The sequence below is a fragment of the Garra rufa genome, unplaced genomic scaffold (assembly GCF_049309525.1).
Source record: "Garra rufa unplaced genomic scaffold, GarRuf1.0 hap1_unplaced_002, whole genome shotgun sequence".
In the NCBI taxonomy this organism is placed as follows: domain Eukaryota; kingdom Metazoa; phylum Chordata; class Actinopteri; order Cypriniformes; family Cyprinidae; genus Garra; species Garra rufa.
The window spans coordinates 8,342,513-8,364,981 of NW_027394277.1; the positions used below are offsets into that span (position 1 = coordinate 8,342,513).

A 22,469-nucleotide genomic window follows, 5' to 3' on the forward strand; every position below is an offset into this window, starting at 1 on the left:
TGCTTTCTCAATTTCATCATCCCACCCCACCACACAATCATATATTGCTCTATTCGGTAAAAAACCTTTTACATATTCGTAAGCCATATCCTTTACTTTCCTTACCCCCGCTCTCATGAACAGTCTGTTGTAAAGCATTTTCCCTCCCCTCCTTATTCTTGGGTTCAGGAAAATTGGCTGATTGTGTATTTGGTTTATGTTTTCACATTCATAGTTTACATTTATCACAAATTCAGCCCATGCAGTAAACACTTCTTGGTAAAACAAAGGCAACTTTTCAATCATTGGCTTTTTTAAAACCATAAACACTCCTTCTTCACCACACCCTCCTCCTTCATTTAAATATTTTCTCTTATACCCCTTCCATCCATATTCTACTTTGCCACATAAATACTTTTTTATTGTCTTAACTCTTATTGCTTTCCTTTTCACATCTAAATCCATCAATTTCAAACCCCCCTCACTGTAATCTGCTATTAATGTTTTTGCTGATATTTTTACTCCTTTCCCACCCCACACAAAAATATTCACAGCCTCTTTTATTCCATTTAACACCCAGTCTGGTAAATCAATTGCTCCCATCACATAATTACATTTAGTTAACAATAAAGAATTAACCACTACCACTTTTCCTCTTAGTCTTAATTCCCTTAGTCTCCAAAACTGTAACACTTGCTTGATTTTGTTTAGCACTCCTGACCATGTTGCATCTCTTGCCTCTTTTGCATTCTCTCCTACGTTTACCCCTAAAATTTTTATAAAATCTTTCGTTATTTTAAATGGAACATCTGACCCTTCCACCCTTATTCCTCCTATACTCATTATTTCAGATTTTTCCACATTTATTTTAGCACCTGACGCTTTCCCATATTTTTCCATCTGTTTTCTAATTTTATTTATACTCTCTATATCCCTAACTGTAAAAGTTGTATCATCTGCATATTGATGTATTACACTCAATCCTCCATTTGGTATTTGAATACCTTTTATTTCCTTGTCATTTTTGATGAGTGTCGCCAGTGGCTCAGCTGTTATTGAATACAATATTGCAGACAACGGACAGCCTTGCCTTACTGACCTCTCTAACTGAAAGGGGTCAGTTAACACCCCATTAACCTTAACACAACTTTTAGCATTTACATATATTAATTTTATCCACTTTTGCATTCTCTCTCCAAACCCAAATCTCCCCATTGTCTGTTCTATAAAGCTATGTTCCACCCTATCAAAAGCCTTATTTAAGTCTATAGATAAAACCAATCCCCCTTTCCCATCTTTCCCCATCCCTTCTACTACGTCCCTTATTGTGCAAATTGTATCTGTAATGTCTCTTCCCTTTATGCTATAAGCTTGGCTTGGTGATACTATTGACCCTACCACCTCTTTTATCCTATTTGCCAGCACTTTTGTCAGTATTTTATAATCCGTGTTTAACAGACTCAACGGTCTATAATTTTCTAGCTTAAGTGGACTTCCTTTATTTTTATATAGTATTGTGATTACTCCTAGCCCCATAGACTCTGGCATTTCACCTCTCTCTTCCATACTTCTATAAACCTTCCACAATATTGGTGCTACAGTCTCTTCAAAAGTCTTGTAAAACTCATGCGTTAAGCCGTCTGAGCCCGGGCTTTTATTCTTCTTTGTCTGTTTTATTGCTTCTTTTATTTCTTCGATACCTATGTCACTTTCACATGTATTTTTCTCACTTTCACTTAACCTCACACTCACAGAGTTCAAAACTTCCTCCACACACTCCTGTTTAACCCCTTCTTTCTTAAATAGCTTCTTATAAAATATTTCTACTTCTCTTATTATCTCCACATAATCAGTAATCTTATCTCCTTTTTCATTTTCCAACTCTGTTATATACTTTTTCATCTGCTTTTTCTTTTCTAAGTTTAGAAAGAACTTTGTGCTTCTTTCTCCCTCTAACGCATACTGCGCTCTACTCCTTATTATTGCACCCTTGCTTTTTTCTTTTTCATACTCCTCTATTTCTGCATTTATCTGCATAAAGCGTTCTTTATCTTGCTCGGGATTACTTTCTATTTTTTCTGCTTCCCTCTTCAATTCATTTTGCATTACCTTAACTTTGCTCCTTCTCTTAAAATTCCTTTGTTTGGCATATCTAATACTTCTTTTTTTAATTATCCCTTTCATTTTTTCCCACCACTCACATACATTTTCATCAAATAAGATATTTTCCATTTCATAATCTATACATTTTCTGATATTTTCTTTATATGCCTCTTCTTTTAGCAAGTCTGCATTCAAACACCACATTCCTCCCCCCCTCTCCTCCTCGTTCACACCCATCTTTACCATCATCATAGCATGGTCACTTACTCCCACAAACTTATATCTCACATTTTTTATATATTTTAACATTTCCCTTTTGGTTAAACATAAATCTATACGGCTTTGTTTCAAGACTCCCATCACCAATTGTCTTCTAGAGAAGTCTTTTTTGTAGGGATTCTCATCCCTCCATACATCAACTATGTCCTCATTTTGCATCCATTCAGTTAAATATTTTCTGGATACATCTGACTTAAAGTTTGCGCTGCTTGACGCGTCCAGTCTTGTGCACCATACATTAAAGTCACCGACTATTATAAAGTTGCCTTTACACAGCGGCTTAATTTCTTTAAAGACTTCTTTTCTTTCATTTTCTGTGTTAGGTGCATAAATGTTTATCAGCCTGAACAGTTCATTGTGAAATACAAATTCAATCACTAACAATCTCCCATTTCCATCCTTGTATATTTGCTTCACATTGTTTAATCGATCTCCTTTTATCAGGGTTGCCACGCCACAGGATTTTGCAGTCCCATGATTAGAAATAATTTCACCTTCCCACCTCTTTCTTATGTTGTCCATTATTTCATCAGACCAGTGTGTCTCTTGCAAACAGAGTATATCCGCTTTTAACAAACCCTTCACCTTCTCAAACTTATTTTCATCTCTTAACCCATTGCTATTCAAACAGGCAATGTTCATAATGCCCCACATAGCAAGTATCATAATTTTGAAAAAAATCATACTCATTTTGCTCAATCCATGCACTTACTTTCTGCAGTGTGCTCCTCCATTTCTTTCTTCTTTCTTTTCTTCTGCACCCTTTTTCCTTCGCTTGTGTCCATGTCCTCGTCCTCGATTGTCTCTAGACTCTCTGGCACTCCTCCACATCCCTCCACTTGCAGCTTTTCGCCTTGCCCTTTTGCACTGTCACCCTCCTGACTCTCTCCATCACCTTTCGCTGTTTCCCCTTCTCCATTTTCACACTCCAAGCCCTTCATAGCCATCTCCTTTCCGGGTTCCGCTCTCCTTTCTTTCTTTTTTCTTTCTCTCTCTCTCTGCCTCTGCCCTGGAGCCTCCTCCTCTTGACTGCTCACATTCTCAATCGCTCTCCACTCCACTGTTCTTTCTTCTCCACTCCATGCATCCCTTCTTTCTTCTCCAGTCGCTTCACCTTCCTTTCCTTCGATCTCCACCTCTTCATCCACCTCATACAGATCCGAATCCTCCTCATTGCTGTTTTCCTCATCCATCTCCGGCAGTGTTTCACACACACATAATCCAGGTCGCATATTGCACATAATGCAGTTCACCTCCTTGCACTCTCTGGCGTAATGTCCCTGCTTGTCACATTTAAAACATCTGAAGCTTGGGCAGTCTCTTACAATGTGACCTGGCTGAATGCACAGGCGACAGACTTTCACTTGCCTGTCATGTATCACTCTGAAGTGCTCAGTCCCTCCTAGTGTCTCAAACTTTGTTGAATATGGCAGTGATTTTACCACATCATTGAATTTTACCTTTAAAAATCTTGTCCCATCAGCGATATCTGTCCCCGGCCACATTCTCCTTTTCACTCTTGAGACCGCTTTAACTCCCCATTCCGACAGCTTTCTCAGTATCTCCTCATCCTGAATATACATTGGTAGACCAAGAAATGAGACCACCATCTCCATACAGTCCACCTCTTTCGCCATAATCCGACTGTTCTTTATCTTTAGCCCATCCAACAACTTCTTCTTTCCTTTTTCCTCTTCCATTGTCAGCTCGTATTCTTTTGGTGTTTTGTATCTACAGCCGATCACCACTCCACACTCTTCTCTCACTTTCTTCAGTATCTCCATCATCGTTATTCTATCTTCTCCTTCTATTTCCACCAGCACTGTGAGCCTCTTTTCATAATTCCTTCTTCTTTGGTCCCGTTCTCCATCCATTTCCCTTGTGTTCCTTTTCTCCAGGCCTCTTCCCACCTCCATTTTGTCATCCAACATTGTAGCCATCTCAGCACAGAAAGTATCTATCCCCAAACAGCAATAGCCGTTTGGGGATTAAATAACTTGACTACCCACCAATTCCTCTTTTTCAAAAAGGTTGTTTTAAAAACACAGGCTTCAGTTTCCAGTTCTCAAAACTCAAAACACTCTCTGTTTGCTTTCTCCAACAAGCTGTACCACTTCCTGCTTCCACTAGAGGGCGCTCAGCGTGGTATGGCCGTAAGCGAGGGCTGCTCCAAAAAGTGGGCTATTTAAAGATCAGCCTCCGTAAAAGCCAGCATATTATATAAATAGTGAAGAAAAGGCAAAAGCTTACAGCACCTGGTATTCCCAGGCGGTCTCCCATCCAAGTACTAAGCAGGCCCGACGCTGCTTAGCTTCCGAGATCAGACGAGATCGGGCGCTCTCAGCGCGGTATGGCCGTAAGCGAGGGCTGCTCCAAAAAGTGGGCTATTTAAAGATCAGCCTCCGTAAAAGCCAGCATATTATATAAATAGTGAAGAAAAGGCAAAAGCTTACAGCACCTGGTATTCCCAGGCGGTCTCCCATCCAAGTACTAAGCAGGCCCGACGCTGCTTAGCTTCCGAGATCAGACGAGATCGGGCGCTCTCAGCGCGGTATGGCCGTAAGCGAGGGCTGCTCCAAAAAGTGGGCTATTTAAAGATCAGCCTCCGTAAAAGCCAGCATATTATATAAATAGTGAAGAAAAGGCAAAAGCTTACAGCACCTGGTATTCCCAGGCGGTCTCCCATCCAAGTACTAAGCAGGCCCGACGCTGCTTAGCTTCCGAGATCAGACGAGATCGGGCGCTCTCAGCGCGGTATGGCCGTAAGCGAGGGCTGCTCCAAAAAGTGGGCTATTTAAAGATCAGCCTCCGTAAAAGCCAGCATATTATATAAATAGTGAAGAAAAGGCAAAAGCTTACAGCACCTGGTATTCCCAGGCGGTCTCCCATCCAAGTGTAACAATCGGCCTTATCAGCCGAGTTACAAGACTAAAATGGGATCAGATTTAACTGTGAGAGATGACTAGTGGTTAAAAGAATGAGACATAAAAGAAGATTGGTTTAAATAGATTTGGTTTATTTACAAGGTTCACATAAAAGACTTTAAAACAACACGATAAAACGAGGTAAACGCTGTTAAAAGAATACAGTTCATTTGTCCATACCCTAAAAACAGTCCAAGAATCCCAGTGTGTTGATAAGTCCAATGTGAGTGTCCACCGGTGTATATACAATCCACAGAAAGTGTAATCCAAAGTTTGCAGGTGGTGAATGGAAAGGTGAGCTCTAAAATTAGCAACTCCTCAATCCAACAGTTTGGTGACTGTCCTTTGTTTGTCATGCTGCTCTCTTATACAGTTGTACTTCCTGCTTCCTGTCATGTGTCTAGTCACATGGCAGGCCAACCATCCATTTTTTAAAGACACACACTCACTTAAAATGTTAAGAGTAATAAAATGGCCTAAAAAACATGTAAAACACTTAAAACTCTATAATACATTTAAATGATTGTAATAAATAGAGCGGTAAAACACGTCTTTCTAAAAGCCAGCATATTATATAAATAGTGAAGAAAAGGCAAAAGCTTACAGCACCTGGTATTCCCAGGCGGTCTCCCATCCAAGTACTAAGCAGGCCCGACGCTGCTTAGCTTCCGAGATCAGACGAGATCGGGCGCTCTCAGCGCGGTATGGCCGTAAGCGAGGGCTGCTCCAAAAAGTGGGCTATTTAAAGATCAGCCTCCGTAAAAGCCAGCATATTATATAAATAGTGAAGAAAAGGCAAAAGCTTACAGCACCTGGTATTCCCAGGCGGTCTCCCATCCAAGTACTAAGCAGGCCCGACGCTGCTTAGCTTCCGAGATCAGACGAGATCGGGCGCTCTCAGCGCGGTATGGCCGTAAGCGAGGGCTGCTCCAAAAAGTGGGCTATTTAAAGATCAGCCTCCGTAAAAGCCAGCATATTATATAAATAGTGAAGAAAAGGCAAAAGCTTACAGCACCTGGTATTCCCAGGCGGTCTCCCATCCAAGTACTAAGCAGGCCCGACGCTGCTTAGCTTCCGAGATCAGACGAGATCGGGCGCTCTCAGCGCGGTATGGCCGTAAGCGAGGGCTGCTCCAAAAAGTGGGCTATTTAAAGATCAGCCTCCGTAAAAGCCAGCATATTATATAAATAGTGAAGAAAAGGCAAAAGCTTACAGCACCTGGTATTCCCAGGCGGTCTCCCATCCAAGTGTAACAATCGGCCTTATCAGCCGAGTTACAAGACTAAAATGGGATCAGATTTAACTGTGAGAGATGACTAGTGGTTAAAAGAATGAGACATAAAAGAAGATTGGTTTAAATAGATTTGGTTTATTTACAAGGTTCACATAAAAGACTTTAAAACAACACGATAAAACGAGGTAAACGCTGTTAAAAGAATACAGTTCATTTGTCCATACCCTAAAAACAGTCCAAGAATCCCAGTGTGTTGATAAGTCCAATGTGAGTGTCCACCGGTGTATATACAATCCACAGAAAGTGTAATCCAAAGTTTGCAGGTGGTGAATGGAAAGGTGAGCTCTAAAATTAGCAACTCCTCAATCCAACAGTTTGGTGACTGTCCTTTGTTTGTCATGCTGCTCTCTTATACAGTTGTACTTCCTGCTTCCTGTCATGTGTCTAGTCACATGGCAGGCCAACCATCCATTTTTTAAAGACACACACTCACTTAAAATGTTAAGAGTAATAAAATGGCCTAAAAAACATGTAAAACACTTAAAACTCTATAATACATTTAAATGATTGTAATAAATAGAGCGGTAAAACACGTCTTTCTAAAAGCCAGCATATTATATAAATAGTGAAGAAAAGGCAAAAGCTTACAGCACCTGGTATTCCCAGGCGGTCTCCCATCCAAGTACTAAGCAGGCCCGACGCTGCTTAGCTTCCGAGATCAGACGAGATCGGGCGCTCTCAGCGCGGTATGGCCGTAAGCGAGGGCTGCTCCAAAAAGTGGGCTATTTAAAGATCAGCCTCCGTAAAAGCCAGCATATTATATAAATAGTGAAGAAAAGGCAAAAGCTTACAGCACCTGGTATTCCCAGGCGGTCTCCCATCCAAGTACTAAGCAGGCCCGACGCTGCTTAGCTTCCGAGATCAGACGAGATCGGGTGCTCTCAGCGCGGTATGGCCGTAAGCGAGGGCTGCTCCAAAAAGTGGGCTATTTAAAGATCAGCCTCCGTAAAAGCCAGCATATTATATAAATAGTGAAGAAAAGGCAAAAGCTTACAGCACCTGGTATTCCCAGGCGGTCTCCCATCCAAGTACTAAGCAGGCCCGACGCTGCTTAGCTTCCGAGATCAGACGAGATCGGGCGCTCTCAGCGCGGTATGGCCGTAAGCGAGGGCTGCTCCAAAAAGTGGGCTATTTAAAGATCAGCCTCCGTAAAAGCCAGCATATTATATAAATAGTGAAGAAAAGGCAAAAGCTTACAGCACCTGGTATTCCCAGGCGGTCTCCCATCCAAGTACTAAGCAGGCCCGACGCTGCTTAGCTTCCGAGATCAGACGAGATCGGGCGCTCTCAGCGCGGTATGGCCGTAAGCGAGGGCTGCTCCAAAAAGTGGGCTATTTAAAGATCAGCCTCCGTAAAAGCCAGCATATTATATAAATAGTGAAGAAAAGGCAAAAGCTTACAGCACCTGGTATTCCCAGGCGGTCTCCCATCCAAGTGTAACAATCGGCCTTATCAGCCGAGTTACAAGACTAAAATGGGATCAGATTTAACTGTGAGAGATGACTAGTGGTTAAAAGAATGAGACATAAAAGAAGATTGGTTTAAATAGATTTGGTTTATTTACAAGGTTCACATAAAAGACTTTAAAACAACACGATAAAACGAGGTAAACGCTGTTAAAAGAATACAGTTCATTTGTCCATACCCTAAAAACAGTCCAAGAATCCCAGTGTGTTGATAAGTCCAATGTGAGTGTCCACCGGTGTATATACAATCCACAGAAAGTGTAATCCAAAGTTTGCAGGTGGTGAAAGGAAAGGTGAGCTCTAAAATTAGCAACTCCTCAATCCAACAGTTTGGTGACTGTCCTTTGTTTGTCATGCTGCTCTCTTATACAGTTGTACTTCCTGCTTCCTGTCATGTGTCTAGTCACATGGCAGGCCAACCATCCATTTTTTAAAGACACACACTCACTTAAAATGTTAAGAGTAATAAAATGGCCTAAAAAACATGTAAAACACTTAAAACTCTATAATACATTTAAATGATTGTAATAAATAGAGCGGTAAAACACGTCTTTCTAAAAGCCAGCATATTATATAAATAGTGAAGAAAAGGCAAAAGCTTACAGCACCTGGTATTCCCAGGCGGTCTCCCATCCAAGTACTAAGCAGGCCCGACGCTGCTTAGCTTCCGAGATCAGACGAGATCGGGCGCTCTCAGCGCGGTATGGCCGTAAGCGAGGGCTGCTCCAAAAAGTGGGCTATTTAAAGATCAGCCTCCGTAAAAGCCAGCATATTATATAAATAGTGAAGAAAAGGCAAAAGCTTACAGCACCTGGTATTCCCAGGCGGTCTCCCATCCAAGTACTAAGCAGGCCCGACGCTGCTTAGCTTCCGAGATCAGACGAGATCGGGTGCTCTCAGCGCGGTATGGCCGTAAGCGAGGGCTGCTCCAAAAAGTGGGCTATTTAAAGATCAGCCTCCGTAAAAGCCAGCATATTATATAAATAGTGAAGAAAAGGCAAAAGCTTACAGCACCTGGTATTCCCAGGCGGTCTCCCATCCAAGTACTAAGCAGGCCCGACGCTGCTTAGCTTCCGAGATCAGACGAGATCGGGCGCTCTCAGCGCGGTATGGCCGTAAGCGAGGGCTGCTCCAAAAAGTGGGCTATTTAAAGATCAGCCTCCGTAAAAGCCAGCATATTATATAAATAGTGAAGAAAAGGCAAAAGCTTACAGCACCTGGTATTCCCAGGCGGTCTCCCATCCAAGTACTAAGCAGGCCCGACGCTGCTTAGCTTCCGAGATCAGACGAGATCGGGCGCTCTCAGCGCGGTATGGCCGTAAGCGAGGGCTGCTCCAAAAAGTGGGCTATTTAAAGATCAGCCTCCGTAAAAGCCAGCATATTATATAAATAGTGAAGAAAAGGCAAAAGCTTACAGCACCTGGTATTCCCAGGCGGTCTCCCATCCAAGTACTAAGCAGGCCCGACGCTGCTTACCTTCCGAGATCAGACGAGATCGGGCGCTCTCAGCGCGGCATGGCCGTAAGCGAGGGCTGCTCCAAAAAGTGGGCTATTTAAAGATCAGCCTCCGTAAAAGCCAGCATATTATATAAATAGTGAAGAAAAGGCAAAAGCTTACAGCACCTGGTATTCCCAGGCGGTCTCCCATCCAAGTACTAAGCAGGCCCGACGCTGCTTAGCTTCCGAGATCAGACGAGATCGGGCGCTCTCAGCGCGGTATGGCCGTAAGCGAGGGCTGCTCCAAAAAGTGGGCTATTTAAAGATCAGCCTCCGTAAAAGCCAGCATATTATATAAATAGTGAAGAAAAGGCAAAAGCTTACAGCACCTGGTATTCCCAGGCGGTCTCCCATCCAAGTGTAACAATCGGCCTTATCAGCCGAGTTACAAGACTAAAATGGGATCAGATTTAACTGTGAGAGATGACTAGTGGTTAAAAGAATGAGACATAAAAGAAGATTGGTTTAAATAGATTTGGTTTATTTACAAGGTTCACATAAAAGACTTTAAAACAACACGATAAAACGAGGTAAACGCTGTTAAAAGAATACAGTTCATTTGTCCATACCCTAAAAACAGTCCAAGAATCCCAGTGTGTTGATAAGTCCAATGTGAGTGTCCACCGGTGTATATACAATCCACAGAAAGTGTAATCCAAAGTTTGCAGGTGGTGAAAGGAAAGGTGAGCTCTAAAATTAGCAACTCCTCAATCCAACAGTTTGGTGACTGTCCTTTGTTTGTCATGCTGCTCTCTTATACAGTTGTACTTCCTGCTTCCTGTCATGTGTCTAGTCACATGGCAGGCCAACCATCCATTTTTTAAAGACACACACTCACTTAAAATGTTAAGAGTAATAAAATGGCCTAAAAAACATGTAAAACACTTAAAACTCTATAATACATTTAAATGATTGTAATAAATAGAGCGGTAAAACACGTCTTTCTAAAAGCCAGCATATTATATAAATAGTGAAGAAAAGGCAAAAGCTTACAGCACCTGGTATTCCCAGGCGGTCTCCCATCCAAGTACTAAGCAGGCCCGACGCTGCTTAGCTTCCGAGATCAGACGAGATCGGGCGCTCTCAGCGCGGTATGGCCGTAAGCAAGGGCTGCTCCAAAAAGTGGGCTATTTAAAGATCAGCCTCCGTAAAAGCCAGCATATTATATAAATAGTGAAGAAAAGGCAAAAGCTTACAGCACCTGGTATTCCCAGGCGGTCTCCCATCCAAGTGTAACAATCGGCCTTATCAGCCGAGTTACAAGACTAAAATGGGATCAGATTTAACTGTGAGAGATGACTAGTGGTTAAAAGAATGAGACATAAAAGAAGATTGGTTTAAATAGATTTGGTTTATTTACAAGGTTCACATAAAAGACTTTAAAACAACACGATAAAACGAGGTAAACGCTGTTAAAAGAATACAGTTCATTTGTCCATACCCTAAAAACAGTCCAAGAATCCCAGTGTGTTGATAAGTCCAATGTGAGTGTCCACCGGTGTATATACAATCCACAGAAAGTGTAATCCAAAGTTTGCAGGTGGTGAATGGAAAGGTGAGCTCTAAAATTAGCAACTCCTCAATCCAACAGTTTGGTGACTGTCCTTTGTTTGTCATGCTGCTCTCTTATACAGTTGTACTTCCTGCTTCCTGTCATGTGTCTAGTCACATGGCAGGCCAACCATCCATTTTTTAAAGACACACACTCACTTAAAATGTTAAGAGTAATAAAATGGCCTAAAAAACATGTAAAACACTTAAAACTCTATAATACATTTAAATGATTGTAATAAATAGAGCGGTAAAACACGTCTTTCTAAAAGCCAGCATATTATATAAATAGTGAAGAAAAGGCAAAAGCTTACAGCACCTGGTATTCCCAGGCGGTCTCCCATCCAAGTACTAAGCAGGCCCGACGCTGCTTAGCTTCCGAGATCAGACGAGATCGGGCGCTCTCAGCGCGGTATGGCCGTAAGCGAGGGCTGCTCCAAAAAGTGGGCTATTTAAAGATCAGCCTCCGTAAAAGCCAGCATATTATATAAATAGTGAAGAAAAGGCAAAAGCTTACAGCACCTGGTATTCCCAGGCGGTCTCCCATCCAAGTACTAAGCAGGCCCGACGCTGCTTAGCTTCCGAGATCAGACGAGATCGGGCGCTCTCAGCGCGGTATGGCCGTAAGCGAGGGCTGCTCCAAAAAGTGGGCTATTTAAAGATCAGCCTCCGTAAAAGCCAGCATATTATATAAATAGTGAAGAAAAGGCAAAAGCTTACAGCACCTGGTATTCCCAGGCGGTCTCCCATCCAAGTACTAAGCAGGCCCGACGCTGCTTAGCTTCCGAGATCAGACGAGATCGGGCGCTCTCAGCGCGGTATGGCCGTAAGCGAGGGCTGCTCCAAAAAGTGGGCTATTTAAAGATCAGCCTCCGTAAAAGCCAGCATATTATATAAATAGTGAAGAAAAGGCAAAAGCTTACAGCACCTGGTATTCCCAGGCGGTCTCCCATCCAAGTGTAACAATCGGCCTTATCAGCCGAGTTACAAGACTAAAATGGGATCAGATTTAACTGTGAGAGATGACTAGTGGTTAAAAGAATGAGACATAAAAGAAGATTGGTTTAAATAGATTTGGTTTATTTACAAGGTTCACATAAAAGACTTTAAAACAACACGATAAAACGAGGTAAACGCTGTTAAAAGAATACAGTTCATTTGTCCATACCCTAAAAACAGTCCAAGAATCCCAGTGTGTTGATAAGTCCAATGTGAGTGTCCACCGGTGTATATACAATCCACAGAAAGTGTAATCCAAAGTTTGCAGGTGGTGAATGGAAAGGTGAGCTCTAAAATTAGCAACTCCTCAATCCAACAGTTTGGTGACTGTCCTTTGTTTGTCATGCTGCTCTCTTATACAGTTGTACTTCCTGCTTCCTGTCATGTGTCTAGTCACATGGCAGGCCAACCATCCATTTTTTAAAGACACACACTCACTTAAAATGTTAAGAGTAATAAAATGGCCTAAAAAACATGTAAAACACTTAAAACTCTATAATACATTTAAATGATTGTAATAAATAGAGCGGTAAAACACGTCTTTCTAAAAGCCAGCATATTATATAAATAGTGAAGAAAAGGCAAAAGCTTACAGCACCTGGTATTCCCAGGCGGTCTCCCATCCAAGTACTAAGCAGGCCCGACGCTGCTTAGCTTCCGAGATCAGACGAGATCGGGCGCTCTCAGCGCGGTATGGCCGTAAGCGAGGGCTGCTGCAAAAAGTGGGCTATTTAAAGATCAGCCTCCGTAAAAGCCAGCATATTATATAAATAGTGAAGAAAAGGCAAAAGCTTACAGCACCTGGTATTCCCAGGCGGTCTCCCATCCAAGTACTAAGCAGGCCCGACGCTGCTTAGCTTCCGAGATCAGACGAGATCGGGCGCTCTCAGCGCGGTATGGCCGTAAGCGAGGGCTGCTCCAAAAAGTGGGCTATTTAAAGATCAGCCTCCGTAAAAGCCAGCATATTATATAAATAGTGAAGAAAAGGCAAAAGCTTACAGCACCTGGTATTCCCAGGCGGTCTCCCATCCAAGTACTAAGCAGGCCCGACGCTGCTTAGCTTCCGAGATCAGACGAGATCGGGCGCTCTCAGCGCGGTATGGCCGTAAGCGAGGGCTGCTCCAAAAAGTGGGCTATTTAAAGATCAGCCTCCGTAAAAGCCAGCATATTATATAAATAGTGAAGAAAAGGCAAAAGCTTACAGCACCTGGTATTCCCAGGAGGTCTCCCATCCAAGTACTAAGCAGGCCCGACGCTGCTTAGCTTCCGAGATCAGACGAGATCGGGCGCTCTTTTTTTTTTTTTTTTTTTTTTTTCCTTTATTTAAAAAAATTAAAATTTTGTTACATTTCAGAGATTCACAAGTTTTCCTTAGGTGTTACAACATTTGTGTTTAACATATTTTACATATTTCCCCATAACCACTTTATTGTATGGTCTTTGAATTCAATCATAGGGTTTCCCTTCACCAATATTTCAATAAAAACCTCCTCCTTCTCATGTGATAAAAGATAGTTCTGTATCAAGTTTACAACAATATCCATCCTGTTTTTAAACATAATCCATACATCCACCTTTTTTCCATCATATTTTGCCATGTTCCTCCTTAACCAAATTACATATTTTGCCACTGTTACACATATATTAAAAACATACATTTTACAATCTTCCATACCAAATAGAAACATTTTTTCCCATTTCTTTTGTTCCTCCACATATTTCTTTCCCAAAAGCAGTTTTGCGATTTTTTTTAACTTTCTCATAAAATCTTCCAATTTTTCACAATAGAAAAACAAATGCCGTAAACCTTCCCCTTCTTTTCTGCATACTTTACATATATCATCTTGTTCAAGTCCTATTTTACACAGTCTCATTTCAGTTAAAATACAATTGTGTCTCAATAAGTAGTTAAAATTTTCTAAAACTGGTTCAATATACTTTAATCTTACATTTCCCCATATTTCCTTTTCATTCAAATCATCATACCTTTCTTTCCAGTAGCTGAGTGCTACTGGTTTCGTAAAAGCCCTTGACCTAAAAACCACATACAAATTTTTCACTGTACATTCTTTCAATTTGATTTTTTCCCCAGCAGTCTTTTTAAGATATACCTCCGGCAATTCATTCTCATCACCTGTCTCATTATTGTCAATTTTTTCAATCCATTCCTTTGGTATTGCTTTTTTCAACTCTTCATATTGTTTCTGTAATCTTGTTTTATACACTCTTTTAAAATCATCCGCCACAGCATCCACAATAACTTGTAATGGTAAATATCCTTTTATCACTTCATATAATACATCTTTTACCTGTCTTATGCCTCCATCCCACCATTCCTTATAGTATACTACATTCCCCTCATTTACAATATTTGGGTTTAAGAAAAGAGGCTGTTCTAAAATCTGAGCTCTTCCTTTTGGTAAAATCTGTACATTTTCTAAAAATTCACCCCATGTCTCTAAAACCTCCATATAAAACCTTGGTATTCCTGCTGTCATCCAATTTTTAACCTTCATCCATAAAACATTACACCCCATTTTAAAAAGACCACATTTTTCCAGAAAGTATTCCATCACACATTTCCAAATTACTTCCTTCCTTGTTTCCAAAAAATGTTGAACATTTTTAATTCTTAAAGATTTCATTCTTAAAAAAGTGTCTAAAAGCCCCAAACCTCCTTCCTTAATATCTCCAATCAATGTTTGATATGCAATCTTGGCTCTCCCCTTTCCCCATAAAAACTTTAAAACCCCTTCTTTGATTTTCTTATAATACCCTTGAGGCAATGGGGTTACTGCCAACACATACCAAACTTTAGAAAGCAATAAAGCATTAATAATTAAAACTTTCCCCTTCAAAGTCAAATTTCTGGTCTGCCAAAATCTTAATCTTTTCTCAATTCCAATTAAAACTCCCTCCCAATTCAAATTATCTGTCTTATTAAAATCCATCCCTACCCAAATTCCTAAAATTTTAATCATCTCCTTTTCTTCTTTGAATGGTATGTGTTGTGATATTTCTTGTACATTTCCAATCCTCATACACACACTTTTCCCCACATTCACTTTTGCTCCTGAACCATTACAATAGCGCTCTAAGATCCCCATTGCCTCTTTAATACTCTGAATGTCTTCAACCAACAAAGTAGTATCGTCCGCGTATTGATACACCGGTTCTCTTTTTTCATTTTTCTCAATTTGTATTGCTTTTATGTTTCTGTCTGCCTTTATAGCCAAACCTAAAGGTTCAGCTACCAGCGTGTATAATAAGGCAGACAATGGACATCCTTGTCTTATCGACCTTGTTGGCTGAAAACATTCAGTTAAAAAACCATTACATTTTATACAAGTTAAAACATCCTTATAAAAAATTCGTATCCATTTTCTAAATTTTTCCCCAAACCCGAAACCTTTAAGAACCTCCAATAAAAACTCATGTTCTACTCTGTCAAACGCCTTCTCCAGATCTAAGCTAATTAAAAAAACCCCTTTATCTTTCTCTTTCATATAATATATTGTGTCTCTTATACTTTTAACCACATCTGCTATGTCTTTTCCTTGCACCCCATATGCTTGTGTTGTTTTAATAATCTTGGGTAAAATACTTTTTAATCTATTGGCTAAAACCTTTGCTAAAATTTTAAAATCTGTATTCAGCATTGTTATTGGTCTAAAATTCTTGAGATCTTTTGAATCACCTCTTCTTTTGTATATAATTTTTATCATTCCTATTTTCATTGTTTCACTCAATATCCCTTTCTTAAAAATTTCTTCATAAACCTCTTTTAAAATCGGTACTAATAGCTCTTTAAATTCCTTATAGAATTCATTTGTTAGACCGTCTACCCCTGGACTTTTCCTTGTCGATAATTGTTGGATTGCAATCTCTATTTCTTCTGCTTTAATATCCTCATCACAGAATTTCTTGTCTTCTTTATTTACCTTTGTTTGGATTTGTTTTATTAAAAATTCTTCATCTTCTCTTTTTATTCCTTGTTTTTTAAACAAGTCCATATAAAATTGCCTAACTGTTTTTAAAATTCCTTCCGTTTCCGTCTCTAAATTGCCATCTTTGTTTAAAACCTCTTTTATTAGATCTGCTTTTTGTCTGTTTCTTTCCAGATTAAAGAAAAATTGTGTACATCTTTCTCCCTCTACGGCATACTTTGCTTTACTTCTTACTATTGCACCTTTACACTTTTCTTCTTCCATTAATTTTAGCTTATCTTGTAACATTACTATTTCCTCCATATTCCCTTTCCCCATCTTCTCCGCCTCTTTTCTTAGCTCATTTTCTAGCTTCTTCCTTAACAGTTGTTCTTTTTGTCTTTTGATTTTTTGAAAAAATTGACTATACTCCATTGAGCTTTTCTTTATCTCCCACTTAACATTATCCCACCAAATTACTTTATCTTCCTTATACATATCATTTTTTAGATTTCCTTTTACCACCTTTTTAATTCTGTCCTTAAAATCATCACTTTTTAAAACCTCCGCATTTAAAATCCATACCCCTCTTCCTCTTTCCACTTTTGTAAAATCTATTGTCAAATGCAATAAAGAATGATCACTCAACCCTACAACTTCATAAAATACATCCTTTATCATACCTTCCATTTCCTTCATACATAGAACATAATCTATTCTACTTTGTTTTAGCTCTTTTAAAACCATCTGTCTTCTAGAAAAAGTTCTTCTTGTTCTGTTTCTTTCCCTCCAAACATCAATCAATTGGCAATCCTCCATCATCTTTTTCAATTCTTCTCTACCTTTATCTATTCTAAAAACCATGTTACTTGCCAAGTCTAATTCCGTAAAAACAGTATTAAAATCTCCAATCAAAATACCCTTTTCCCATATTCTTACATTGTCAGATATTTTACTAAAAAACCTTTTCTTTTCTTTCTCTTCATTTGGGGCGTGAATGTTATAAATAATTAAATTCTCTTCTCCTTTTTCTATTTTCACTGCTAAGCTTTTCCCCATTTTATCATCATATATCACTTGTTCTTTTCCTCCTATTCTTCTACTGGTTAAAATAGCTACACCACTTCCCACATTTTCTTCTCCATTATTAAAATACATATTCCCATCCCATTTTGTTTGGAACCTTTTCATACTTTCATTTTTCCAATTTGTTTCTTGCAACACAATCACATCAATTCCTTTACATAATACACACATCATCTCAAATTTTTCCATATTCATCAAACCTCTAGCATTCCATGATATCAGTTTTAAAAACATTGAAAAAAGGTGAAAAAAAAATTGAGTAGATAATTAATGTGTAAAAGAATTAATAATATATTCAAAAAAAGGGGGGGGGGGGCTAATCTTCTTCCTCCTCCTCCTCCTCCATTAACACCTGAAAACTATTGACCCATTTAGAATTTTCTGCATCCTTATTCTGTTCTTTTCTTCTCTTTCTCTTTGCACCTTCAATATTGGGTTTTACCTTAATAGTCCTTCTTCTTACTACTTCTTTTCCGTCCCTCCATCTGTCTGTCTTTTCCAGTTCTTTATTTTCCTCCCATGCACCTATTGTTTGCTCTTCCTTGCTTTTTAGTTCTTGAATCTCCATTGCCTCTAAAGTTCTCTGTGTTAATTCCAGCGGTGTCCATATCTCTTCCCTCTCTCCTTTCTGAAAGGTCCCCAACTCCTCTTGGTTTTCTCTTTCTTTAATTTGCTCCAAGTCACCTTTTGTTTGCTCTTCCTTGCTTTTTGGTTCTTTATTCTCCATTGTCTCGAAAGTTCTCTGTGTTATTTCCAAAGGTGTCCATATATTTTCCATTTCCCCTTCCTGAGAGTTCTCAATTACCTCTTGATTTTCTACGTTGGCTTCTTTATTTGTTTCCTTTTCTGTCCCAGCCTCTTCCTCATTTTCCACTTCCTCAATTTCTGTTTCTTTCAACATTTGCCTTCCTTCATTGAAAATTTCTTCATTATGTAATACGTTCTCCCCCTCCATCCAACACTCGCATCTTACCAGCACTCTTCTGCAATCCGGGCACTTTATTGCCTCACAATCTCTTGCGAAGTGTCCTTGCTCCTCGCACTGAAAACACTTGAATTCCGGACAGTCTTTGAACATATGCCCTGGACTCATACACAACCGACAGGTTTTCACCTGCCGATCGTGTAAAATCCGGCAATATTGTGTTCCTTCCTCCGTGTTAAATTTTGTGCTATATGGGAGCGACACCACTTCCTTCGGGAATTTAACCCTTAGGTACCTCGTACCGTCTGCAATTTCTGTGCCCGGATACATCCTCCTTCTAATATCAGATGCTGGTGTTACTCCCCAATCTTTTAATTTATCAAGAATCTCTGAATCTTCAATGTAGGCCGGCAAATGTATGAAGGAAACCACATATTCTCTATCCTGCAAATGTCTTATTTTGCACATTTTTCCTTTTATCTTTAATTCATCATCCAAGTCCTTGCAATCCTCTTTACTCCTCAGTGTTATTTCATATTCCTTTGTTTGCCTAGGTCTTACTGCCAGTATCTTACCTCCTCCAATTCTTTCATTCACTGCTTTTATAATATCCTCCGCTCTTGCATCTCTCAACTCCACCATATCCACAATCACTGTTGCCTCTTTGGAGTACTTCTTTTTGTAATCCGTTCGTTTCTGTCCATCTCGTTGTCTTATTTCCCGTCCATTTTCTGTTTCGTCTCGTCTTTCTCCAGGCATATACACGTCTTCACCTTGTAATCTGTCCGTTCTTGAAGCCATAATCACTACAAAAACTTCCCAGACAGCACAATGCTGCTGGGAAGCTTAGCCACTAACAAAAAAACAAATCAAAAATAAGAAAAAACAACTGTCCACAAACCAAACAAATAAAAAACAAAACAGAGTGAGCCTTTCTCACCCACTGCAGCCGAACACTTCCTGTTTTACCAGCAACTCACTAGCGCCCCCAGGGTGGTATGGCCGTAAGCGAGGGCTGCTCCAAAAAGTGGGCTATTTAAAGATCAGCCTCCGTAAAAGCCAGCATATTATATAAATAGTGAAGAAAAGGCAAAAGCTTACAGCACCTGGTATTCCCAGGCGGTCTCCCATCCAAGTGTAACAATCGGCCTTATCAGCCGAGTTACAAGACTAAAATGGGATCAGATTTAACTGTGAGAGATGACTAGTGGTTAAAAGAATGAGACATAAAAGAAGATTGGTTTAAATAGATTTGGTTTATTTACAAGGTTCACATAAAAGACTTTAAAACAACACGATAAAAGGAGGTAAACGCTGTTAAAAGAATACAGTTCATTTGTCCATACCCTAAAAACAGTCCAAGAATCCCAGTGTGTTGATAAGTCCAATGTGAGTGTCCACCGGTGTATATACAATCCACAGAAAGTGTAATCCAAAGTTTGCAGGTGGTGAATGGAAAGGTGAGCTCTAAAATTAGCAACTCCTCAATCCAACAGTTTGGTGACTGTCCTTTGTTTGTCATGCTGCTCTCTTATACAGTTGTACTTCCTGCTTCCTGTCATGTGTCTAGTCACATGGCAGGCCAACCATCCATTTTTTAAAGACACACACTCACTTAAAATGTTAAGAGTAATAAAATGGCCTAAAAAACATGTAAAACACTTAAAACTCTATAATACATTTAAATGATTGTAATAAATAGAGCGGTAAAACACGTCTTTCTAAAAGCCAGCATATTATATAAATAGTGAAGAAAAGGCAAAAGCTTACAGCACCTGGTATTCCCAGGCGGTCTCCCATCCAAGTACTAAGCAGGCCCGACGCTGCTTAGCTTCCGAGATCAGACGAGATCGGGCGCTCTCAGCGCGGTATGGCCGTAAGCGAGGGCTGCTCCAAAAAGTGGGCTATTTAAAGATCAGCCTCCGTAAAAGCCAGCATATTATATAAATAGTGAAGAAAAGGCAAAAGCTTACAGCACCTGGTATTCCCAGGCGGTCTCCCATCCAAGTGTAACAATCGGCCTTATCAGCCGAGTTACAAGACTAAAATGGGATCAGATTTAACTGTGAGAGATGACTAGTGGTTAAAAGAATGAGACATAAAAGAAGATTGGTTTAAATAGATTTGGTTTATTTACAAGGTTCACATAAAAGACTTTAAAACAACACGATAAAACGAGGTAAACGCTGTTAAAAGAATACAGTTCATTTGTCCATACCCTAAAAACAGTCCAAGAATCCCAGTGTGTTGATAAGTCCAATGTGAGTGTCCACCGGTGTATATACAATCCACAGAAAGTGTAATCCAAAGTTTGCAGGTGGTGAATGGAAAGGTGAGCTCTAAAATTAGCAACTCCTCAATCCAACAGTTTGGTGACTGTCCTTTGTTTGTCATGCTGCTCTCTTATACAGTTGTACTTCCTGCTTCCTGTCATGTGTCTAGTCACATGGCAGGCCAACCATCCATTTTTTAAAGACACACACTCACTTAAAATGTTAAGAGTAATAAAATGGCCTAAAAAACATGTAAAACACTTAAAACTCTATAATACATTTAAATGATTGTAATAAATAGAGCGGTAAAACACGTCTTTCTAAAAGCCAGCATATTATATAAATAGTGAAGAAAAGGCAAAAGCTTACAGCACCTGGTATTCCCAGGCGGTCTCCCATCCAAGTACTAAGCAGGCCCGACGCTGCTTAGCTTCCGAGATCAGACGAGATCGGGCGCTCTCAGCGCGGTATGGCCGTAAGCGAGGGCTGCTCCAAAAAGTGGGCTATTTAAAGATCAGCCTCCGTAAAAGCCAGCATATTATATAAATAGTGAAGAAAAGGCAAAAGCTTACAGCACCTGGTATTCCCAGGCGGTCTCCCATCCAAGTACTAAGCAGGCCCGACGCTGCTTAGCTTCCGAGATCAGACGAGATCGGGCGCTCTCAGCGCGGTATGGCCGTAAGCGAGGGCTGCTCCAAAAAGTGGGCTATTTAAAGATCAGCCTCCGTAAAAGCCAGCATATTATATAAATAGTGAAGAAAAGGCAAAAGCTTACAGCACCTGGTATTCCCAGGCGGTCTCCCATCCAAGTACTAAGCAGGCCCGACGCTGCTTAGCTTCCGAGATCAGACGAGATCGGGCGCTCTCAGCGCGGTATGGCCGTAAGCGAGGGCTGCTCCAAAAAGTGGGCTATTTAAAGATCAGCCTCCGTAAAAGCCAGCATATTATATAAATAGTGAAGAAAAGGCAAAAGCTTACAGCACCTGGTATTCCCAGGCGGTCTCCCATCCAAGTGTAACAATCGGCCTTATCAGCCGAGTTACAAGACTAAAATGGGATCAGATTTAACTGTGAGAGATGACTAGTGGTTAAAAGAATGAGACATAAAAGAAGATTGGTTTAAATAGATTTGGTTTATTTACAAGGTTCACATAAAAGACTTTAAAACAACACGATAAAACGAGGTAAACGCTGTTAAAAGAATACAGTTCATTTGTCCATACCCTAAAAACAGTCCAAGAATCCCAGTGTGTTGATAAGTCCAATGTGAGTGTCCACCGGTGTATATACAATCCACAGAAAGTGTAATCCAAAGTTTGCAGGTGGTGAAAGGAAAGGTGAGCTCTAAAATTAGCAACTCCTCAATCCAACAGTTTGGTGACTGTCCTTTGTTTGTCATGCTGCTCTCTTATACAGTTGTACTTCCTGCTTCCTGTCATGTGTCTAGTCACATGGCAGGCCAACCATCCATTTTTTAAAGACACACACTCACTTAAAATGTTAAGAGTAATAAAATGGCCTAAAAAACATGTAAAACACTTAAAACTCTATAATACATTTAAATGATTGTAATAAATAGAGCGGTAAAACACGTCTTTCTAAAAGCCAGCATATTATATAAATAGTGAAGAAAAGGCAAAAGCTTACAGCACCTGGTATTCCCAGGCGGTCTCCCATCCAAGTACTAAGCAGGCCCGACGCTGCTTAGCTTCCGAGATCAGACGAGATCGGGCGCTCTCAGCGCGGTATGGCCGTAAGCGAGGGCTGCTCCAAAAAGTGGGCTATTTAAAGATCAGCCTCCGTAAAAGCCAGCATATTATATAAATAGTGAAGAAAAGGCAAAAGCTTACAGCACCTGGTATTCCCAGGCGGTCTCCCATCCAAGTACTAAGCAGGCCCGACGCTGCTTAGCTTCCGAGATCAGACGAGATCGGGTGCTCTCAGCGCGGTATGGCCGTAAGCGAGGGCTGCTCCAAAAAGTGGGCTATTTAAAGATCAGCCTCCGTAAAAGCCAGCATATTATATAAATAGTGAAGAAAAGGCAAAAGCTTACAGCACCTGGTATTCCCAGGCGGTCTCCCATCCAAGTACTAAGCAGGCCCGACGCTGCTTAGCTTCCGAGATCAGACGAGATCGGGCGCTCTCAGCGCGGTATGGCCGTAAGCGA

The 22,469-nt window shown here is 40.5% G+C and overlaps 30 non-coding genes across 30 annotated transcripts; all 30 read right to left on the reverse strand.

Moving 5' to 3' along the window:
* Positions 1–4,604: 4,604 nt before the first annotated feature.
* On the reverse strand, positions 4,605–4,723 carry LOC141306062 (5S ribosomal RNA). Its single transcript, XR_012345022.1, has one exon. It is a non-coding gene; the product is annotated as a 5S ribosomal RNA (ribosomal RNA).
* Positions 4,724–4,807: 84 nt separating this feature from the next.
* On the reverse strand, positions 4,808–4,926 carry LOC141306063 (5S ribosomal RNA). Its single transcript, XR_012345024.1, has one exon. It is a non-coding gene; the product is annotated as a 5S ribosomal RNA (ribosomal RNA).
* Positions 4,927–5,010: 84 nt separating this feature from the next.
* On the reverse strand, positions 5,011–5,129 carry LOC141306064 (5S ribosomal RNA). Its single transcript, XR_012345025.1, has one exon. It is a non-coding gene; the product is annotated as a 5S ribosomal RNA (ribosomal RNA).
* A 753-nt stretch (positions 5,130–5,882) lies between these two features.
* On the reverse strand, positions 5,883–6,001 carry LOC141306065 (5S ribosomal RNA). The gene has a single exon (XR_012345026.1). It is a non-coding gene; the product is annotated as a 5S ribosomal RNA (ribosomal RNA).
* Positions 6,002–6,085: 84 nt separating this feature from the next.
* On the reverse strand, positions 6,086–6,204 carry LOC141306066 (5S ribosomal RNA). The gene has a single exon (XR_012345027.1). It is a non-coding gene; the product is annotated as a 5S ribosomal RNA (ribosomal RNA).
* Positions 6,205–6,288: 84 nt separating this feature from the next.
* On the reverse strand, positions 6,289–6,407 carry LOC141306069 (5S ribosomal RNA). Its single transcript, XR_012345029.1, has one exon. It is a non-coding gene; the product is annotated as a 5S ribosomal RNA (ribosomal RNA).
* Positions 6,408–7,160: 753 nt separating this feature from the next.
* On the reverse strand, positions 7,161–7,279 carry LOC141306070 (5S ribosomal RNA). The gene has a single exon (XR_012345030.1). It is a non-coding gene; the product is annotated as a 5S ribosomal RNA (ribosomal RNA).
* An 84-nt stretch (positions 7,280–7,363) lies between these two features.
* LOC141308240 (5S ribosomal RNA) lies at positions 7,364–7,482 on the reverse strand. Its single transcript, XR_012347162.1, has one exon. It is a non-coding gene; the product is annotated as a 5S ribosomal RNA (ribosomal RNA).
* An 84-nt stretch (positions 7,483–7,566) lies between these two features.
* On the reverse strand, positions 7,567–7,685 carry LOC141306071 (5S ribosomal RNA). Its single transcript, XR_012345031.1, has one exon. It is a non-coding gene; the product is annotated as a 5S ribosomal RNA (ribosomal RNA).
* An 84-nt stretch (positions 7,686–7,769) lies between these two features.
* LOC141306072 (5S ribosomal RNA) lies at positions 7,770–7,888 on the reverse strand. Its single transcript, XR_012345032.1, has one exon. It is a non-coding gene; the product is annotated as a 5S ribosomal RNA (ribosomal RNA).
* A 753-nt stretch (positions 7,889–8,641) lies between these two features.
* Positions 8,642–8,760, reverse strand: LOC141306073 (5S ribosomal RNA). The gene has a single exon (XR_012345033.1). It is a non-coding gene; the product is annotated as a 5S ribosomal RNA (ribosomal RNA).
* An 84-nt stretch (positions 8,761–8,844) lies between these two features.
* LOC141308241 (5S ribosomal RNA) lies at positions 8,845–8,963 on the reverse strand. The gene has a single exon (XR_012347163.1). It is a non-coding gene; the product is annotated as a 5S ribosomal RNA (ribosomal RNA).
* An 84-nt stretch (positions 8,964–9,047) lies between these two features.
* LOC141306074 (5S ribosomal RNA) lies at positions 9,048–9,166 on the reverse strand. The gene has a single exon (XR_012345035.1). It is a non-coding gene; the product is annotated as a 5S ribosomal RNA (ribosomal RNA).
* Positions 9,167–9,250: 84 nt separating this feature from the next.
* Positions 9,251–9,369, reverse strand: LOC141306075 (5S ribosomal RNA). The gene has a single exon (XR_012345036.1). It is a non-coding gene; the product is annotated as a 5S ribosomal RNA (ribosomal RNA).
* An 84-nt stretch (positions 9,370–9,453) lies between these two features.
* Positions 9,454–9,572, reverse strand: LOC141307441 (5S ribosomal RNA). Its single transcript, XR_012346394.1, has one exon. It is a non-coding gene; the product is annotated as a 5S ribosomal RNA (ribosomal RNA).
* An 84-nt stretch (positions 9,573–9,656) lies between these two features.
* On the reverse strand, positions 9,657–9,775 carry LOC141306076 (5S ribosomal RNA). The gene has a single exon (XR_012345037.1). It is a non-coding gene; the product is annotated as a 5S ribosomal RNA (ribosomal RNA).
* Positions 9,776–10,528: 753 nt separating this feature from the next.
* Positions 10,529–10,647, reverse strand: LOC141306077 (5S ribosomal RNA). Its single transcript, XR_012345038.1, has one exon. It is a non-coding gene; the product is annotated as a 5S ribosomal RNA (ribosomal RNA).
* Positions 10,648–11,400: 753 nt separating this feature from the next.
* Positions 11,401–11,519, reverse strand: LOC141306078 (5S ribosomal RNA). The gene has a single exon (XR_012345039.1). It is a non-coding gene; the product is annotated as a 5S ribosomal RNA (ribosomal RNA).
* Positions 11,520–11,603: 84 nt separating this feature from the next.
* LOC141306081 (5S ribosomal RNA) lies at positions 11,604–11,722 on the reverse strand. Its single transcript, XR_012345041.1, has one exon. It is a non-coding gene; the product is annotated as a 5S ribosomal RNA (ribosomal RNA).
* An 84-nt stretch (positions 11,723–11,806) lies between these two features.
* Positions 11,807–11,925, reverse strand: LOC141306082 (5S ribosomal RNA). The gene has a single exon (XR_012345042.1). It is a non-coding gene; the product is annotated as a 5S ribosomal RNA (ribosomal RNA).
* A 753-nt stretch (positions 11,926–12,678) lies between these two features.
* LOC141306083 (5S ribosomal RNA) lies at positions 12,679–12,797 on the reverse strand. Its single transcript, XR_012345043.1, has one exon. It is a non-coding gene; the product is annotated as a 5S ribosomal RNA (ribosomal RNA).
* An 84-nt stretch (positions 12,798–12,881) lies between these two features.
* On the reverse strand, positions 12,882–13,000 carry LOC141306084 (5S ribosomal RNA). Its single transcript, XR_012345044.1, has one exon. It is a non-coding gene; the product is annotated as a 5S ribosomal RNA (ribosomal RNA).
* Positions 13,001–13,084: 84 nt separating this feature from the next.
* LOC141306085 (5S ribosomal RNA) lies at positions 13,085–13,203 on the reverse strand. Its single transcript, XR_012345046.1, has one exon. It is a non-coding gene; the product is annotated as a 5S ribosomal RNA (ribosomal RNA).
* Positions 13,204–19,792: 6,589 nt separating this feature from the next.
* Positions 19,793–19,911, reverse strand: LOC141306086 (5S ribosomal RNA). Its single transcript, XR_012345047.1, has one exon. It is a non-coding gene; the product is annotated as a 5S ribosomal RNA (ribosomal RNA).
* A 753-nt stretch (positions 19,912–20,664) lies between these two features.
* Positions 20,665–20,783, reverse strand: LOC141306087 (5S ribosomal RNA). Its single transcript, XR_012345048.1, has one exon. It is a non-coding gene; the product is annotated as a 5S ribosomal RNA (ribosomal RNA).
* An 84-nt stretch (positions 20,784–20,867) lies between these two features.
* On the reverse strand, positions 20,868–20,986 carry LOC141306088 (5S ribosomal RNA). The gene has a single exon (XR_012345049.1). It is a non-coding gene; the product is annotated as a 5S ribosomal RNA (ribosomal RNA).
* Positions 20,987–21,070: 84 nt separating this feature from the next.
* Positions 21,071–21,189, reverse strand: LOC141306089 (5S ribosomal RNA). The gene has a single exon (XR_012345050.1). It is a non-coding gene; the product is annotated as a 5S ribosomal RNA (ribosomal RNA).
* A 753-nt stretch (positions 21,190–21,942) lies between these two features.
* On the reverse strand, positions 21,943–22,061 carry LOC141306091 (5S ribosomal RNA). The gene has a single exon (XR_012345051.1). It is a non-coding gene; the product is annotated as a 5S ribosomal RNA (ribosomal RNA).
* An 84-nt stretch (positions 22,062–22,145) lies between these two features.
* Positions 22,146–22,264, reverse strand: LOC141308242 (5S ribosomal RNA). Its single transcript, XR_012347164.1, has one exon. It is a non-coding gene; the product is annotated as a 5S ribosomal RNA (ribosomal RNA).
* An 84-nt stretch (positions 22,265–22,348) lies between these two features.
* Positions 22,349–22,467, reverse strand: LOC141306093 (5S ribosomal RNA). Its single transcript, XR_012345053.1, has one exon. It is a non-coding gene; the product is annotated as a 5S ribosomal RNA (ribosomal RNA).
* Positions 22,468–22,469: the final 2 nt, after the last annotated feature.